We start from the raw sequence: 18,433 nt of genomic DNA, 5'->3' as shown, positions 1-18,433 counted from the left end.
GGGGAATTAGCTCAGATGGTAGAGCGCTCGCTTAGCATGCGAGAGGTAGCGGGATCGATGCCCGCATTCTCCAGCGATGTGACTTTTACTCATTCAATTGCATTAATTGGTTTTTCAGAGAGTGTTATGGAATTAAGTGCTCATTTAGTTACTATTATTAATATAAGAAACTTCTCGTGCAATTGTATACGTTAAATTTGCTAAAACCAGCCGTCGGTGTTTGGAAATGGTTCATTTGGTCGTGTAAAACGTAGTGTGTAAAGAGGAGAAAAGTTTATGGGGACTGGTATGGGCTTCGCATGGAGTCAAACCCGGAGGTTGCGGGGCCTGTGCTGTCACCAACTGAGTTATCTTCCAAATAATCAGAAGGTGCCGCAGCGAGGACACTGGACACTGCCTGAGGACAGAGCTGGACCACTATGGGCCCTGCAAGCTGATGGATTGCATGAACCCACAGTAAGGGCAGTTCCTGCAGACCCCTGGCCCCCAGGGACTGCAGCTGCTGCCCACCCACGTTAAATGATGAGGGGACAAGACGTCTCCTTCCGAACCCCCGAGACACCTGCGCCCCTGTTGTGTGCATGGAGGTGAGTGGAGTCACCTGCTCCCCTGTTGCGTGCATGGAGGTGAGTGGAGTCACCTGCTCCCCTGTTGTGTGCATGGAGGAGAGTGGAGACACGCGCTCCCCTGTTGTCTGTATGGAGGTGAGTGGAGACACCTGCTCCCCTGTTGTGTGCATGGAGGTGAGTGGAGACACCTGCTCCCCTGTTGCGTGCATGGAGGTGAGTGGAGTCACCTGCTCCCCTGTTGTGTGCATGGAGAAGAGTGGAGACACGCGCTCCCCTGTTGCGTGCATGGAGGTGAGTGGAGACACCTGCTCCCCTGTTGTGTGTATGGAGGTGAGTGGAGACACCTGCGCCCCTGGTGTGTGTATGGAGGTGAGTGGAGACACCTGCTCCCTGTTGTGTGTATGGAGGTGAGTGGAGACACCTGCGCCCCTGGTGTGTGTATGGAGGTGAGTGGAGACACCTGCGCCCCTGGTGTGTGTATGGAGGTGAGTGGAGACACCTGCTACCCTGTTGTGTGCATGGAGGTGAGTGGAGACACCTGCTCCCCTGTTGTGTGCATGGAGGTGAGTGGAGACACCTGCTCCCCTGTTGTGTGTATGGAGGTGAGTGGAGACACCTGCGCCCCTGGTGTGTGTATGGAGGTGAGTGGAGACACCTGCTCCCCTGTTGTGTGTATGGAGGTGAGTGGAGACACCTGCTCCCCTGTTGTGTGCATGGAGGTGAGTGGAGACACCTGCTCCCCTGGTGTGTGTATGGAGGTGAGTGGAGTCACCTGCTCCCCTGTTGCGTGCATGGAGGTGAGTGGAGTCACCTGCTCCCCTGTTGTGTGCATGGAGGAGAGTGGAGACACGCGCTCCCCTGTTGTCTGTATGGAGGTGAGTGGAGACACCTGCTCCCCTGTTGTGTGCATGGAGGTGAGTGGAGACACCTGCTCCCCTGTTGCGTGCATGGAGGTGAGTGGAGACACCTGCTCCCGTGGTGTGTGTATGGAGGTGAGTGGAGACACCTGCGCCGCTGTTGTGTGTATGGAGGTGAGTGGAGACACCTGCTCCCCTGTTGTGTGTATGAAGGTGAGTGTAGACACGTGTGCCCCTGCTGTGTGTATGGAGGTGAGTGGAGACACGCGCGCCCCTGGTGTGTGTATGGAGGTGAGTGGAGACACCTGCTCCCCTGTTGTGTGTATGGCGGTGAGTGGAGACACGTGCGCCCCTGTTGTGTGTATGGAGGTGAGTGGAGACACCTGCTCCCCTGTTGTCTGTATGGAGGTGAGTGGAGACACCTGCTCCCCTGTTGTGTGCATGGAGGTGAGTGGAGACACCTGCTCCCCTGTTGCGTGCATGGAGGTGAGTGGAGACAAGCGCTCCCGTGTTGTGTGCATGGAGGAGAGTGGAGACACGCGCTCCCCTGTTGCGTGCATGGAGGTGAGTGGAGACACCTGCTCCCCTGTTGTGTGTGTGGAGGTGAGTGGAGACACCTGCTCCCCTGTTGTGTGTATGGAGGTGAGTGGAGACACCTGCTTCCCTGTTGTGTGTGTGGAGGTGAGTGGAGTCACCTGCTCCCCTGTTGTGTGCATGGAGGTGAGTGGAGACACGCGCTCCCCTGTTGTTTGTATGGAGGTGAGTGGAGACACGCGCTCCCCTGTTGTGTGCATGGAGGTGAGTGGAGACACCTGCTCCCCTGTTGTGTGTGTGGAGGTGAGTGGAGACACCTGCTCCCCTGTTGTGTGTATGGAGGTGAGTGGAGTCACCTGCTCCCCTGTTGTGTGCATGGAGGTGAGTGGAGACACCTGCTCCCCTGTTGTGTGTGTGGAGGTGAGTGGAGACACCTGCTCCCCTGTTGTGTGTGTGGAGGTGAGTGGAGACACCTGCTCCCCTGTTGTGTGTGTGGAGGTGAGTGGAGACACCTGCTCCCCTGTTGTGTGTGTGGAGGTGAGTGGAGACACCTGCTCCCCTGTTGTGTGCATGGAGGTGAGTGGAGACACCTGCTCCCCTGTTGTGTGTGTGGAGGTGAGTGGAGACACCTGCTCCCCTGTTGTGTGTATGGAGGTGAGTGGAGTCACCTGCTCCCCTGTTGTGTGCATGGAGGTGAGTGGAGACACGCGCTCCCCTGTTGTGTGCATGGAGGTGAGTGGAGACACGTGCTACCCTGTTGTGTGTATGGAGGTGAGTGGCCCGTGTCCTGTCATGGTGAGAGCAGGCGCTGAGTGCCTTTAACAGGTGCATGGGTCTCAAGTCACGGTGCCGCACCACGACTTCAATCTACAGGTACTCTAAGGGCACAAGTCTTAAATAAGCATTGGCATAGCCAATTGGTCTCGCTTTTGGGACCTTATAAGTATTTAGTTATGCAGCTCAATATCCTTGGTATAACAACATCAACTGTTGCACTTATAAGGTCCCAAAGGCGAGACTTATTGGCTATGCCAATGCTTGTTTTTTTGCTGTTAGCGTAAACTCGGCCCACTGCCATTAGAGCGCTTTACGCGACGAACAGATTATATTTAACTTTTTTGCCCGACAGTTCTGGTGGAATTGTCATCCCCCTTCATATGTCGGGTAGTTACCAATCAAGGTCAGAAATAAAACAAAAAGCATTTTTATTTGTATCCGTTAACACTTTATTTAGGCCTTTCTTTTAAACACTGCTTTCTTGTCTGCCTCCTTGTAAGTTATGCAGTGTGAAGGGCGCTGGAGTCAGGTCACTGTGTGTGTGACTGTTGTGCAGCTACAGGAGAAAGGTGTCCACACATGCACAGGAATGATAAAACACCTGTGTGTAGTGTCACGTGCCACCCAGCACCGCCTAAAGATAATGGGTCTCATTTATGAGGCTGTGTGTCACTTTTACGCCGCCGGTGCATCACTTTTTGGGACACACCAGTGGCGTAAAAAATGTGCCTTGTTGCACCATATTTACAAAGTGACGCATCTAGGTAGATGCGTCACTTTGTAAACCCCTGCGCCACATTATACCTGCGCCCGGTATAATGTATGCAAGGGGGGCGTATTGACGCAAGGAAGGGTCGTAGAAGTGACGCCGTGAAATCTATGAGATTTCACTGCGTCACTTTTAGGAAGCCGTTGCGTAAAAATCTTGCGCCTGCCTCACAGCAGGCGTAAGACTGACGCAGGCCCTTTCACATGGGGCTTGCCCCATGTGAAAGGACGCATTGCTGGAGTTGCGTCACTTTTGTGACACACTCCAGCAATGCATCAATTTTGTGATTACAGATACGTCAGAAATACTGACGTATCTGTAACTCCTTGCGACATGATGCGTCATACATTAAATATGACGCATCAGGAATGTCGCAAGGAGTGCGCACTGAGAAGTAACGCATCGCTGCTTTCACGCAGCGATGCGTCATTTCTCATAAATGAGGCCCCCTGTATGGATGTCAGCAGAGACCAGGAGAATGAAAACAGGAAGGGAGGGGATATGTTAGAGATACAGGTGCTCCACTGCTTAAGACCTAGAGTAAATGGAAGCAAATAATAAATACAAATGTAAATACAAATGGCGCCCTGCTCAATACCTAGAATAATATAAAACAAATGATAAAAATAGTCCAGGTCCCACCGAGATTTGAACTCGGATCGCTGGATTCAGAGTCCAGAGTGCTAACCATTACACCATGGAACCAGCTGGTTGCAGCCATTGTCACTTTTCAGTCAAATTCTGACTTTCTATTGGTCAACAGCGTATGTTAAACGTCCAATCAAAGAAGTCTATTTCACAATTAAATCCTTAAAACACCGTACACGAAACTTTGAATTAACCAAGACATGGAAAATGACACATTGATGCTTTAACTGTCCTTTGGGACAGCGCTTTAAGTTGCTTTAAGTGTTGGTGTAAAGAGGAGAAACGGCGGAGACAGGAGCTGAACCCACAGGAGATAAAACAGGAACTTCCTAAATCCTCATCTCCTATAAATCAACACAGCGGGTTATTAATGTCACAACACAGACTCTAAAAGCGCCTCTTCCATAGCACGGGGGGGAGCAGGAAAGAAACGAGCATTTCACACGGTGAGAGCACAGGAAACGGGTGCCTTCGTTTTATGCCACGAGCAATTTATATATAATCTGTACTCTTCGTTGTGTGATAAAAGGCAAACATCGAATAGCCCTTCATAGTATCGATCTGCGCTTTTTCACTCCAGTTCTTTAATACTACATCAGCTGTGCAGCAAGGGCTGGGGGGGGAACAGGAGCCGAGGGGTCGGGGTAAACCCCAAAGGGCTTTAGACTGATAGAAGGGAAGAGACGCAAGTGAGAGTTATTTGGACTTTCAGAGCCATTTTGGTTTGGATGGAATCAAATACTTTTCTAATGTTGCAACAACAAAAACTGTACTTCCCATACCGGGAGTCGAACCCGGGCGAAAACCAGGAATCCTAACCGCTAGACCATATGGGAGGCTGTCTGCAGAGGACGCAGTCTGTTTAACATCTGTCCTGTCAGACTGCTGGTTGTACGTTTACAGTCACACTGCCACCCATCAGGGTCTGGCCATGAATGGGGTCACAGACCCCCCACCCTCCCCCCCTGCACTCCTGACAAACCAGAAGGAATGAGGGGTCAAGATTTGTGTTACAACCTGCTCATGTCTCATTATTTACAACCCTGGGCCTTCTCCAGACCCAGAGCCCAGGACCAGAGGACAGCAGCAGCCCCCACACTGCCTCTTACTGCCCCTCCCCCCACAGCCAGACAAAGCCACGCCCCTCTCCCCAGGACCCCCTTCACTCCTGTGTCTCCTCACCAGGCTGAGGGCCCCACAGACCCCTCTGCAGTTACCCTCCAGCTGCTTCCTTGAGCCCCCCCTCCCCCGGCACCTGTCACAGGCCCCAGGCTGACTTGGAGGGTGGGGGTGGGGGTGCTCCGGTTACACCCCCTCACCCTCTACTATCAGCACCGACCCCAGTCCTGACACTGGATTGGTTCACACAGAGGAGGGAGGACAAGGTCAGGTGCACCCTGGCTTCTTCCCAGGTATCTTCACATGCTCAGGGTGACCGCCAGGGGGCAGCACCGCCACAGCACTCACAGCCTGGAGCAGCAATGGGGCATCAACAGCCTTGACAGGGGCAGACCCCGAATAATCCCGCACAGCATTCTGGGAGAGCGGGGGAGGAGCCTCTGTGGTGTGTGTTTACAAAAGTAAACATCTGGGGTTAAAAGCAATAAACTCACATTTGTAGGCATTCTCGGCTGTGTTGTTCGTTTTTCTCATCATGCCAATTTATAAAAACCGAATGGCGAAACTCACATATAGATAGGATACGACTGCAGCCGGGGCAGGCAAATAAAACACTCGGAAGTACAGATGTTTCCATGTTTATTCATGTCAAATGTAAACAAGTTATGAATCAAAATATACATCTATGTTTACACCGGATGTAAAAGTGTGCTCTGATAGGGTCAGGGTGCAGTTTCTTTCCCCCATTTGTTCCTTTCATACATGCGGGTCCCCAGTAAGCATTCGGCTGCTCTGCCTTGTTATTCAGAGTCAGGTGTTAAAAGGGGGGCCTTGTCCCTTTGTCCCTAGTTTGAGGGCCCAGAGTACAGAGGCCCCTGGGGCACCGGAAGTAAACACCCCCCCCCTTGATACAACTATGGCCCGATATGACCCCTCAGACTGGATTCCTGTCAGGCTTCTTTTACAGAGGAGGTGGGACTGACGTGGAGACGCTGCTGCGGGGAGGGGGGAGAAAGGGGGGGAGGGGGGGTTGGAAGGGCTGACAATGGCCCAGCATTTCAACCCAGTCTCCTCGTATTATCACCTTTGTTACACCCACAGCATATAAGAGCTCTGATAGGTCAGAGGGGTCACCCCTCTAGTCTCCTTCTGGTGTTTAAACAGATCCTTTTACAAGGACCAGCCCCTGAACTTTAAGTAAAACCAACCCCTGGTGCCCCCTGGGGTCTGAGGGTGTTTCACAGACAGGGACTCGCTGACGTTGGCGACCCCCAGTGACTGAATTACCTTTACCAACATCACAGCCCAGAAACATATAATGTAATGTAGCATCGGATGAAGTTTGGCATTTATATAACTAGATAACCTAACCCCATTATTAACTTGTGGATCCCATGGTGATTACCATTTTTAAAATTAAAATGCAGGAACCGCAAAAGCACATTTAAGTATTTAATGCTACAAAGAACATCCGAACCCAAAAAATTAACTCTTAAAACACCATAACACATGTTACCCAGGATGTACAGCAATAATGTATCCAAAAGTAAACACGAAACACCCTAAATAAATAAATAAACATATATAACTCTGATCCAATACCAGGAAACCTACGGTGTTTGAGCGCTACATGTATATAGATATAACTAGATAACATAACCCCTTTATTAACTTTTGGATCCCAAAATAATAAATGTAAATATATCATGAAAATCAGTCAGAGCTCAGCCGTTTCCCTGTTAGTTAAATATCTGTCGGTTTTGCAGCTTTTTCAAGTGATTACACACAGAATATTTTCTAGTTGGGTACAGTCCAGAACCACTCCTCATGTGATATAGCGCCTTGTCATCCCCTCCCTTCCTAGCCTTCGATAGCTCAGTTGGTAGAGCGGAGGACTGTAGTGGAGTGACTGACATCCTTAGGTCGCTGGGAAGGATTTTTGCAAACTCTTCACTTTTTTCCCCTCTGCTTCACAATGGAAAGCGCCTCTTTCTCGGACCCTCACACGCCGGGGCTTTTCCTGCCTCCCCTTTTCACCTTTACAGCCCAGCTCTCTCCTCCGGCGGGGGTGAGGGGGGTGGTGTCTCCCGCCCCCCTCCCCCTCCCTGTGTGCAGCCCCCGCTGCAATGCCCCCTCATCAGACAGAGCCAGGGGCCCCTGGGCTGAAGAGCCAGTCCGGGCCCCGTCTGAAGCAGCCCTGGGAGCTGGTTGTGGGGACTCTGCCATCAGGGGATGCTGCTGAGAGCGTCTGCTAGGAGGCGAGAGGGTTGCTCTGAGGTGTGAGGGAGGAGTGTGTTTGTGTGTGTATGGGGGGAGAGAGTGTGTGTGTTTGTTGAGCCCGCGGCCCCCTGTGTTGGTGTCAAGGAGTTGATAAATAGCACGAACCGGTAGCATATCGGGGAGAGGCGGCTTGAAGGCCACATGAGGAGCGGCCCAGCAGGTCGAGATTCATCGGTTCCTCGTTAGTATAGTGGTCAGTATCCCCGCCTGTCACGCGGGAGACCGGGGTTCAATTCCCCGACGGGGAGGACTCATTTTTTTAAAGTAAGCAAACGTTTTGACGATAGAAAACCTTTTTTAAATGCAATTTATAAAGTTATACTGATATTACAATTTGCTATTGCTTTTTATGTATGGCCACACCTTTACAAGTTTAAATATTTAGAAGTCTTTTACCTTTTGGACAGCATTTGTGTCTTTTCCTTTTAAGTAATTGAAAAAGTAAAAAGTAATTGAGGCTTATTATTTATATAAATACATATGATATTAAAATCAAAAAACGACATGGAAAATGCATTTTAACGAGTATTCTTCATGCTAAATAAATAGAATGTTGGGGGCGGGATCTGAATAGGGAATTGTTTTATCCGAAGGTGTCACTTTTATCTATTTAGGCGTAAAAGTTTAGAACTTACAGACACATTGTAAAAGTAAAAGTGTCACTGCCAGATGTGCACGCCCCACCACCCTCATCAGAGATCTTAACACAGAGAGTCCGCCTAACGCCGTACAAGTCAGAAGCCACCGAAGTCATCTGCGGCGTCCCTCAAGGATCCTCGCTGAGCCCTACCCTCTTCAACGTCTACATGAGCCCCCTCGCGGCCATCGCACGCCAACACAACCTCAACATAATCTCCTACGCCGACGACACCCAGCTGATCCTCTCCCTGACCAACGACCCCGCCGCCGCCAGAGCCAACCTGCACGATGGGATGAAGGAGTTAGCCGAGTGGATGACGCCAGCCGCCTGAAACTGAACTCAGATAAGACGGAGGTCCTCATCCTGGGCTCCACGCCCACCGCCTGGGACGACTCCTGGTGGCCCCCCGCCCTGGGCACCGCACCCAAACCGACGAACCACGCACGCAACCTGGGCTTCATCCTGGACTCCTCCCTCTCCATGACCAGACAAGTCAACGCCGTCTCCTCGGCGTGCTTCAACATCCTACGCATGCCACGGAAGATCTTCTGGTGGATCCCCACGGAGACCAGGAAGACCGTCACCCAGGCCCTCGTCACCAGCCGACTGGACTACGGCAACGCCCTCTACGCCAGAACCACCGCCAAGCTCCAGAAAAGACTTCAGCGGATCCAGAACGCCTCAGCCAGACTCATCCTCGACATCCCACGAAACAGCCACATCTCCGGACACCTGAGAGACCTGCATTGGCTCCCCGTCAACAAAAGAATCACCTTCCGTCTCCTCACCCACTCACACAAAGCCCTACACGATCAAGGCCCGAGCTACCTCAACAACCGAGTCAACTTCTACGCTCCCAAACGCCACCTCCGATCGACCAACCACGCCCTCGCCGCCGTCCCCCGCATCCGAAGAGCGACAACAGGAGGAAAGTCCTTCTCCTACCTGGCCGCCAAGACCTGGAACTCCCTCCCGACGACCTGCGCCTAACCCAAGACCACCTCTCCTTCAGGAAGAAGCTCAAGACCTGGCTGTTCGAGCAGTAACGGCACCCCCCCCTTAGCGCCTTGAGACCCTACTGGTAAGTAGTGCGCTCTATAAATGTCTTGATTGATTGATTGATATTCCCCGGGTCCGGCATGAGCACCTCACACAGGTCGGTGTTTACCCTCTGTATTGGGACATGATAGGACGGCAGGTCCCTGCATCGCGCAAGAAATCACTGTCCACACTTCTTCAAGGAGCAAGAAAGGCCACTTTATTTTAAGACAGGTGAATAATACATTTCTTGACCACATTCATTATTTATTTATTTCATAAAATTCCAATCTACACAGTATGCCTAAACATCCCTCCCTAACAGAACCCGAAACTAACTCTTGACTAATACCCCTAGGATTACCCAACGAGCTACCCTTCAGGATGGCCAACCCGCTCCAGGCTGCCCACCCCACTAGCAAAAACCGCCTCCTAAAAGAACAAAGACACCTGTCCTAACAGTGGCAAAGCCCGAAGACCCGAGCAGCGCCTAAAGCACCGCAAAATAAAAAACCTAACTAAAGGAATAAAGGGAGGGTGGGTGGGGCAAAATTAACCTCCCTTCCCTTGCCTCCCGCTACGCAGTTCCCAACCGCCAGCCTGACTTCCCCTTATCTACTCCCCTAATTAACCCCACCTGCTTCCCAATTGCTCGCGCGAACGCACCCAGGGAAAGACCAGCTCGCGCCTGGCTCTCCCTGGGTCCCCCCTCGCGCAAGAAATCACTGTCCACACTTCTTCAAGGAGCAAGAAAGGCCACTTTATTTTAAGACAGGTGCATAATACATTTCTTGACCACATTCATTATTTATTTATTTCATAAAATTCCAATCTACACAGTATGCCTAAACATCCCTCCCTAACAGAACCCAAAACTAACTCTTGACTAATACCCCTAGGATTACCCAGCGAGCTACCCTTCAGGATGGCCAACCCGCTCCAGGCTGCCCACCCCACTAGCAAAAACCGCCACCCAGGAAAACCTTTAGCGTTTTCCTGCCCCACTCAAAAGAGGAAGGGAAGTAGCACACCACAACTGCACCTGAAGAACTTTGGCAATCAAATCCCTGAGCTCCAGAAGGTAAAAAGAAGTGCCTAAAGTAGACAGATGGACACCGTCCTCACAGAATAAATGCGGTTCTGAAACTTTCAAATGATAATGAGCCAAACTGTATATACATAAATGGTTACAAAAAAGTCGCATTGTTCTATTCACTTTGCGTCTTGCCTTCTCCATGGCGGAATAGCTCCTCGCCCCACTCCATGTCAAACGAGGCACGAACTCAGTCCATATCACCATGGTGCTCACCCATGTGGTCTTGATGACTTCGAGATCTTGTTTCATTAATTTTAGCAAAGTCAAACCTGATAGAGAAACTAAGTCGTTTTCCCCAAGGTGCAGCACCAGTAGATCCGGTGGGCCCCCCCAACTCTTCGAAACCAGAGAAGCCAAGGCGGGAAAAAGACCGCCCCAGCGCATGCCCCCCGTGCCATGCCAGGAGACTTCATGTGTCAGACTGCTTAAACCAAGAGATCTCCCACAAAGCTGACGCGCAGCGGCCACAGCAGCCCTTTTAACAAAAGAGTGCCCCACGATCCACACCCTCCTTTTGGATCCAGCGACTGAGGGCAAAGGACCTAGGAGAAAAAGAAATGTTAGGCAAAGCAAAGGCGGACTACTTTCTCACATACTTCTCACAACATCTAGAGCGACAACGCCCAATACGACGAATTTGAGACCAATCCCACCCCAACCTAGCGACCTCTGTCGCCGCCCCAATCCTGAATGAATGGGTGCCGAACTGAGAAGGATCCCTCCCCAGGCCCAGCAAAACCTTGCGGAGGACAGCTAACAGTTGAGAAACAATGATGGGGCTGCCATCAGCATGACAAAAAATTGCCCCCGGGGTAAAATGAGGAGAGGACACAAAAGCCTCCCATTCCTCAACAGGGCAGCATGCAGACACACCACTCCTACCCAGAAACACCCACTTACCCATCCCCATCTGATCAGTTTTGGACATCCTCAGCCACAGACGCACCCTGTCATGCTCTACCACCACCTCACTGCTGGTCATACCCACTCTACCCCTCAAACCCAGCAGTTCAGAGGCCCGAAATGCCCCAAAGAATAACCACACAAAGCACAAACAAAATTTGTGGCACTCAAAAGCATCATAGCAGCACACCTCCAATTGCGATAAAAGCAACTGAAGCAAATCAAAGGTCACTGGCTGCCGTAGCTTCTGACCACCAGCCCGAAGCCTACCCAACCCTTTTAGAACTTTACGAACCAACACCCCCCCAACAGAATCCCTCCCCCACCAAAGCTGACCATAAAAAGACACCCCGGCCAACTTGCCCGAAATGGTCGTGTGAGAGAGGCCTTTGTCCGCTAAATGTAAAACAAACTGCAATAAGAATTGTTCATCAGATAACCCAGCCCTGACCGGACCCGCCATCTCCTCACCAAACTGCAAAAACTCATGCCAGGCTTTCAAATAACTCCGCCGTGTAGAGGCAGCCACTGAATTTTCGACCAAATGGTGGACCCTCAATCCCCCAAGTCCCATACGTACTGTGGGATCGCCGTTGGTTCCAGGTCCGCCCCGGGAGCCAATTTGCGAAATTCGGACCACTGAAAGCGAGATAAAGAATCAGCGATACAATTAGTGGCTCCAGGAACATGCCAAGCTTTAAAGACAATATTCAGTTGTAAACACCGCAACATGAATGTGCGCAGGGGCCTCAATACACGCAAATCGCGAGCCCTCTGTTTATTAACAAGGTCAACTACTGCCATATTGTCCACGTGGAACAATACGGAGCGATTCTGAAATTCCTCCCCCCAGATACACAGAGCAACCAACAACGGGAAGAGTTCCACAAACGCAATGCTGCGACCCTGTTCCTTCCAGTGCACTGGCCAGCCAGCCGCGCACCAACGACCTTCCCAAAAGATGCCGAAGCCGTGAGCTCTTGATGCATCCGTGAAAAGCTGCACCTGCCACACAATGTCCTCATCCGCAAAAAACAAGGACACGCCATTGAAATCTTGCAGGAAACGCAACCAGACAGTCAAATCGGCACGGACAGCAGTTGTAATGCGCACCCGATGATGAGGAAGGCTGGCGCCGGACATCGAGAGGCCCAGACGTCTACAAAACGTCCTAACCTGCCCGAACAACCCGACAAGCAAAACTGAGGTACCCCAAAAGCTTCTGGACTTTCCGCAGGTCTACTTTACGCTCCCCCAACACCAATCGGATGAAATCAGACATCTCCCGCACTTTAGCAGCAGGCAATCGCGCCATCATAGTCATTGTATCAATTTCAATCCCTAAAAAAGTCAGGGATGTACAAGGACCTTCGGTCTTATCCGGTGCCAAAGGAACGCCCAATTCCTTGGTCATAGCCTGAAAGATTGCCAAAGCCGACTGACACTGCCCAGAGTGACCCTCACCAATGAAAAGAAAGTCATCAAGGTAATGGCAGACCAGGACGTGGCCGCTGACAAAAGTGAAGCGCTACTGCAGAAATGTACTTAAGGTCTCAAAGAGGGAACATGACACCAAGCAGCCCATGGGTAATACTTTATCGACATAGAAACAGCCATCAAAATGCATGCCCAAGAGACCAAAATCCCAAGGATGAATGGGCAGGAGCCGGAAAGCCGACTGAATGTCACTCTTTGCCAGCAAAGCCCCAACACCTGCCGTGCGAACGAGCCGCAAGGCGTCATCTACGGAAGCATATGTCACAGTTGAGTCAGCTGGGTCAATGAAATCGTTGATGGATGCACCCTCAGGCCAAGACAGATGATGGATAAGGCGAAACTCCCCCACCGCCTTTTTTGGTACCACACCCAGCCGAGAGACGATCAAATCAGGGAGAGGACAACTCAGAAAAGGACCAGCAATCCGAACTGCTGCAAGCTCAGCATCCAGCTTCTTCTGCACAACCTGAGGGCACTCCTTCGCAGACTTCAGATTGTCAGACCACCGACCCACCCGGGGACCCTGATACCCAATCCGGAACCCAACTCTGAAACCCCAGGACAAAGTCTTAGCAGCCTCAAAATCAGGATAGTCCACCAACCACAAATCCAGAACACCCTGCTTAATAGGAGTAGGAGCCCTTATGTACAAAGTGCGGAGGTTGTCCCCTGCCCCCTGAACCCTCCCCTGGTCTCCAACACGCTGTCCGGAAAAACACTGGGTGAGAGCATGTCGCCCCCCACACTGCGCACACTCATGCTTATATCTGCAGGCTGGTCGGTTACACGAACCCCTGTTAAAATGCCAGCACGCGCCAGAGGAGGAGGACTGTCCTCTGCCCCAAACCCCCGCCCCAGCAAGAGCGGGACGAAATGGAAAGGGCCGATAATGCACCGGTTGTCCGCTAGCCGTGTGGGTCGTAGCGGGCGGGTGAGCAGATGCCATCCACTGTAGCCACAATTCCGCATCAACCTCACCCCATGAACTCTCTGGAAAAACACTCATACGGGCCCTGAACTCCTCGTCGTACGACAACCAGGCAAAGCCTCCAAAATAACTATGGGGCATATTATCAAGCCTGTGCGCTAAAATTATCGCCGCTTTATCGGCCGAAAACGGCCGATAAAGCGGCGATAATGGGCTTGATAATATGCTCTATGGAATTCCAATCGAAGCACATGTTAGATGTGAAGACATCTAACATGGGCTTCGATTGGAATTCCACAGAGCATATTATCAAGCCCATTATCGCCGCTTTATCGGACGTTTTCGGCCGATAAAGCGGCGATAATTTTAGCGCACAGGCTTGATAATATGCCCCTATGAGCTTTACGTATGACATCAGCATATTTAAACATGTCTACCGCCTTACCCGGATGACGCTGGCAATAAACGCTGGCATAAATTAAAAAAAGGGCGAAGTCCAGTTCTCAATAGACTTCGGGACTCGAGGCCTCCGAGCCAATTCCAATTCCTCCTCCTTCGACCCTTCCATAGCTTGGACATCTCTATGGAGAAGCCGAAACACATCCACAAATTCACCATTCCAGATGCGAGTTTTAGTTTTCTCAGACAAATGGGACCCCAAAGGCATCCCCACCCCAGAATAAGGCAATCTTTTTGGCAGGATACTATCCTCCGTAACAGGTTTTGGAACAACCACACCATCCCCAACTGTAGAAACTTCCCCTGTAGGTTGCATATTAGAAACATTTAAACCCACTGGCCGCTCAAGTCTCGGTGCCAGAGCGACTCGCTCACCAATAACCCCATCACCCGTACCAATTGATCTTGCACTCTTAACAGGGAGACTCTCCCTTGGTTTCCACACGGCCCACCATCCATCCTTACCTCTTGGCAACGTCGCCGACTGCTGCTGAAAATCAACATGATCCCCTTTAGAAGGTCTAGTCCTCGCTGCCTCACGCACCGCTGCATGGTCCGCACGTGACTCCTGCAAAATACGAGAAACAGGGGGTTGCCCCAGCCCACCCCTCTGGGCCCGTGCTTCCAAAAGCCCAACATCTTTATCCCTCAATTCCCCTTCTTCCAAATCATCATCTTGTAAATCCAAATATAAAGCTTCTCCAGAAAATGAAACTTGCGCACTGCCACTTGGCAGCGCCCCATCACCAATTCCCCCATCATAAAACTGTCAGTCAATGTCATGAAAGCTCCGCTCGCGCAAAACTGCAGAAGAGAGATCCGCTCCAGATAACTCTCCCGTGATCCCACCACTGGAAACAGCCGTAGGGACAGCTCCCAAGCCCGAAGAATCAGTCAACAGCCGCTCAGCCGGAGGAACAACTCGAAAACTGCGGCCGCTCAAGCCAGACTGTGAAGAATCAGCAAAACTACTCACCCCCACAGAGGCAAGGGAAACACCCCTCGAGGACCCAGCAACCGGCGCCAACCCAGAGACACCACCCAACCCGGTCGCCAAACCACCCTGGGAAGCAACAGGCTTCACCCGAGGAGCCGGGAACAGCACCTGGCTGGGAACAGGGGGCACCCCCCAAGGTCCAGACCCAACCCACCATATGCCTGAGGCTGATGGGAAGCAAGAGGGGGGGCAACAGAACCAGAAACCATGGAACTGGGGGCCAGGAGGAGTGAAGGGGGGGGGGGCACATCACCAAGGTTGACAAAGTCAGGGGCCGGTGGAGGGGGCCCCGAGAGGGAAAAAACGGGCAGCGCAGCAGGGGAGGGCCCCAATACTGGGCAGCCCTGGGCCAAATCACTAGGTAAATGTGGGAGAGCTTGACCCAGCACAGGGGTGGCAGGAGACAGCGGGTAGCACTGCCCATTCACCCACAAATAGGTCGAAGCCCCGTCTGCCAAACCAGGCACTGAAGGGGAGGGGCCCCCTGTAACAGGGGCAGGAACATGGGCCCGGGTGAGGCACTTAGGGTCGAGGCTCCGCCCTCGCTTAGCCCCAGAAATAACAGAAGACTTCCTGGTCTTGCCACGAGGGGGCCCAACAAAATCCCCCCGGGCGCCCCACGCAATACAGCACCTCCCAAAGGCAAAAGGCATACCTGCTGGTGGGCGCCCGGGTCAACCGGCGGGGGCCCCGAGTCTGCGGGAACCTGGGCCGGCATCTGCAAAGCCGCCGGCATGGCAGCCTCTCCGTCTTCGTCGTTGGCCGGGCCAGGTGACAAACAAGCAGTCACCGCCCGCGACACGCCCTCAGCAGCCTTGCGAGGGGGGCGGGCCAAACCTACCCACGCCTCCGCCGGCACTCCGGGCCACAGGAGGTCCTCGCGCCCAGCGGCGCAAAGCGTCTGGACAGCCCGCCTGACCTCCGCCACCTCCTCCATGGCCCCCGGACAGATTACAAGTAAGCTAGCAGGCAAAATGAACCTCCCTTCCCTTGCCTCCCGCTACGCAGTTCCCAACCGCCAGCCTGACTTCCCCTTATCTACTCCCCTAATTAACCCCACCTGCTTCCCGATTGCTCGCGCGAACGCACCCAGGGAAAGACCAGCTCGCGCCTGGCTCTCCCTGGGTCCCCTCTTGTAAGTAAAACCCTGTCCCGTAGGGAGACCAACTGGCATGGGTGCAAATTCAGGACGGTGAGTGTAAAAATTCAGGAACAAACTTTGGGACAAAAGTAACGTTTTACAGACTCATCAGAGGAGGTCGTGCAATAGTATATAAGTAAGCCCATCCAAATCCAAACATATTCTTCCATTTGCTAACCTATTCATCATGTATCCTTCCTTCCATCCATCATTTCATTCATCCATCCACACTTTTACTCATCCATCCACTCTTCCACCCATCTGTGGAGGATAGGTAGGGCTGATGTCGAACAAAAACCTTTTTCAGTATTGCCCGGTGCTAACTGCCTCTAATACCACTCAATCTATCAAGCAAAGAGGCAGGCGCTGGAGACTGGAAGGCAGGAAACAGAGGTTTATTCCGACGGAGCAGAACACGTCAACTCAGACAACAGGGTATCTTCTCGAGGTGCTCTAACCACATCTCTGAGGCCTGGCCTCTTATACACAGGTTTATGATCTTTATTACAGTTTATTGCATGTGGCACATTCTTGCGAACACTTTGAAGTACGGAAAGACATCCTCGGAATCCCCGCTTCAAGCCCGTTCCCACACACATTTACAGTAGACAGTAGAAGTCCCACCCCGGTCACAACAGGTGATGATTGTCACGCAGCTGGGCATTCCGCCGATTCCGGGAATGCATGTCGTTGATCGGATCTCATGCGGTGGGGGCTTTGATCAGTTTGTGGATCCTTTGATGGGAGAAGCTTCCTACTGTATGGGGGCAAAAAACAGCATCCGCAGGGCCAGGTGGCGCCCTGGGAACGAGCAGGACAATCGGGCACAAAGAAAAGGGGGTTTTATCAAAGGGCACGGGATAATGAAAGGAATGGAGGGAGGTGTTGGGCTGGGAACAGGATGGGGTTCCGAGGCAGGGTTGCGCTGAAGAGGGGTTTATGGCCCAAGCATGTGAGAGCGGGGGCTGTCAGCGCGCGGGGGATGCCTGCGAGGTTAGGAGAGAGAGAGACGCGCTGGCTATCGGCGGTGGGCAGAGAGGCCATGGCATTCATAATGGCTGCCGCTTACGCGCACGAATGGGCCTAAAAAGGGACAAGATGGCGCTGATAATGTTGACGCTGCAAACTAGATTTCAACAGTCCTCCCTTTTCAACATATCTAGCCAACTTGTCTAATCGATGTCTATCTTCATCAAATTCCTAACCTCAACATCGTACAATGCTCTCATGCGTTCCTTTTCGAAGTCCACAGTCTTAGGGCAGATACAATTCGCACATAGTGAACACAGAGGCGGCAGGCATTGGATTCCTAAGCAGAACCCACATATTACAACAATAGGAATCAGGATAATCGTAAACAATCTCCATCCCCAGTTTTTAACAGTACTCCAGAACCATCCACCAAGCGACCATTCTTCTTGCTCCTGGTGAACTTCTGAGGAAAGTCTGTGGAGATGCTCGATGGCTTTGTACACTGAGGGTGAATTGTCCGGTATATATGTGCAGCAGCTGGACCCAATGATGCGGCATGCTCCTCCACGATCCGCTAGAACCGCATCTAGAACAAGGCGGTTCTGGAGAGCCACCAGGCGGACCGCTTGAAGCTCGGCAGTATTGTTCGTGAGGATACCCGCTGTAATGTTCATCGTTGTTTCAACTGCCTGGGTCAAATGTCGGATGGCACAGCTGTTTGCCATCGAGCCCCAGAGTGGAACAAGTCCCTTCATTGCATCAAGGAACTGTGCTCCGGTGGAGTTGGCTTGTTCAATGTCCTTGGATCGTTTTTGTCTGTGGTGATTCGCTGGAGCCACATAGGTCGGAGGAAGGATGAAGGAGATAAAACAGGTGCCCCCCCAGCCTTTGGGGAGCCAGTTGTAGGCCTTTGTACCACAAACAAAGTACATGTTCGGAGAGGAGACAAAAGAGGGTGGATTGGTGGAGTCCAACGTTCTGGTGATGTGGCAAGCACTGCGGCCTACCAGCTGTGTCCCAAGCCCTTCGATGCACATAAGGCCTGTGACGTTGATGACAGATAGGGCCACAGTCAGGGTGGCAGCTGTTCGTTTCCGGAGGTAGGAGAAGGTGGGTCTGGTCGGATTGTTTAAACACCTGCATTTCAATTCGTTCTTTGACAGGGATGTCCAAGTGGATAGAGTCGTTGGAGGTCTGTGGGCAGAAGTG

The 18,433-nt window shown here is 52.0% G+C and overlaps 3 non-coding genes across 3 annotated transcripts; 2 read left to right on the top strand and 1 right to left on the bottom strand.

Annotated features, from left to right (window-relative positions):
- TRNAA-AGC (transfer RNA alanine (anticodon AGC)) lies at window positions 1-73 on the top strand. Its single transcript has one exon. It is a non-coding gene; the product is annotated as a tRNA-Ala (tRNA).
- A 4,066-nt stretch (window positions 74-4,139) lies between these two features.
- On the bottom strand, window positions 4,140-4,211 carry TRNAQ-CUG (transfer RNA glutamine (anticodon CUG)). Its single transcript has one exon. It is a non-coding gene; the product is annotated as a tRNA-Gln (tRNA).
- Window positions 4,212-7,729: 3,518 nt separating this feature from the next.
- TRNAD-GUC (transfer RNA aspartic acid (anticodon GUC)) lies at window positions 7,730-7,801 on the top strand. The gene has a single exon. It is a non-coding gene; the product is annotated as a tRNA-Asp (tRNA).
- Window positions 7,802-18,433: the final 10,632 nt, after the last annotated feature.

This window comes from Lissotriton vulgaris, chromosome 1_1 (assembly GCF_964263255.1).
Source record: "Lissotriton vulgaris chromosome 1_1, aLisVul1.2, whole genome shotgun sequence".
Lineage (NCBI taxonomy): Eukaryota > Metazoa > Chordata > Amphibia > Caudata > Salamandridae > Lissotriton > Lissotriton vulgaris.
Note: the sequence above shows the minus strand (reverse complement) of the source record. Positions and strands in the feature narration are given on the sequence as shown.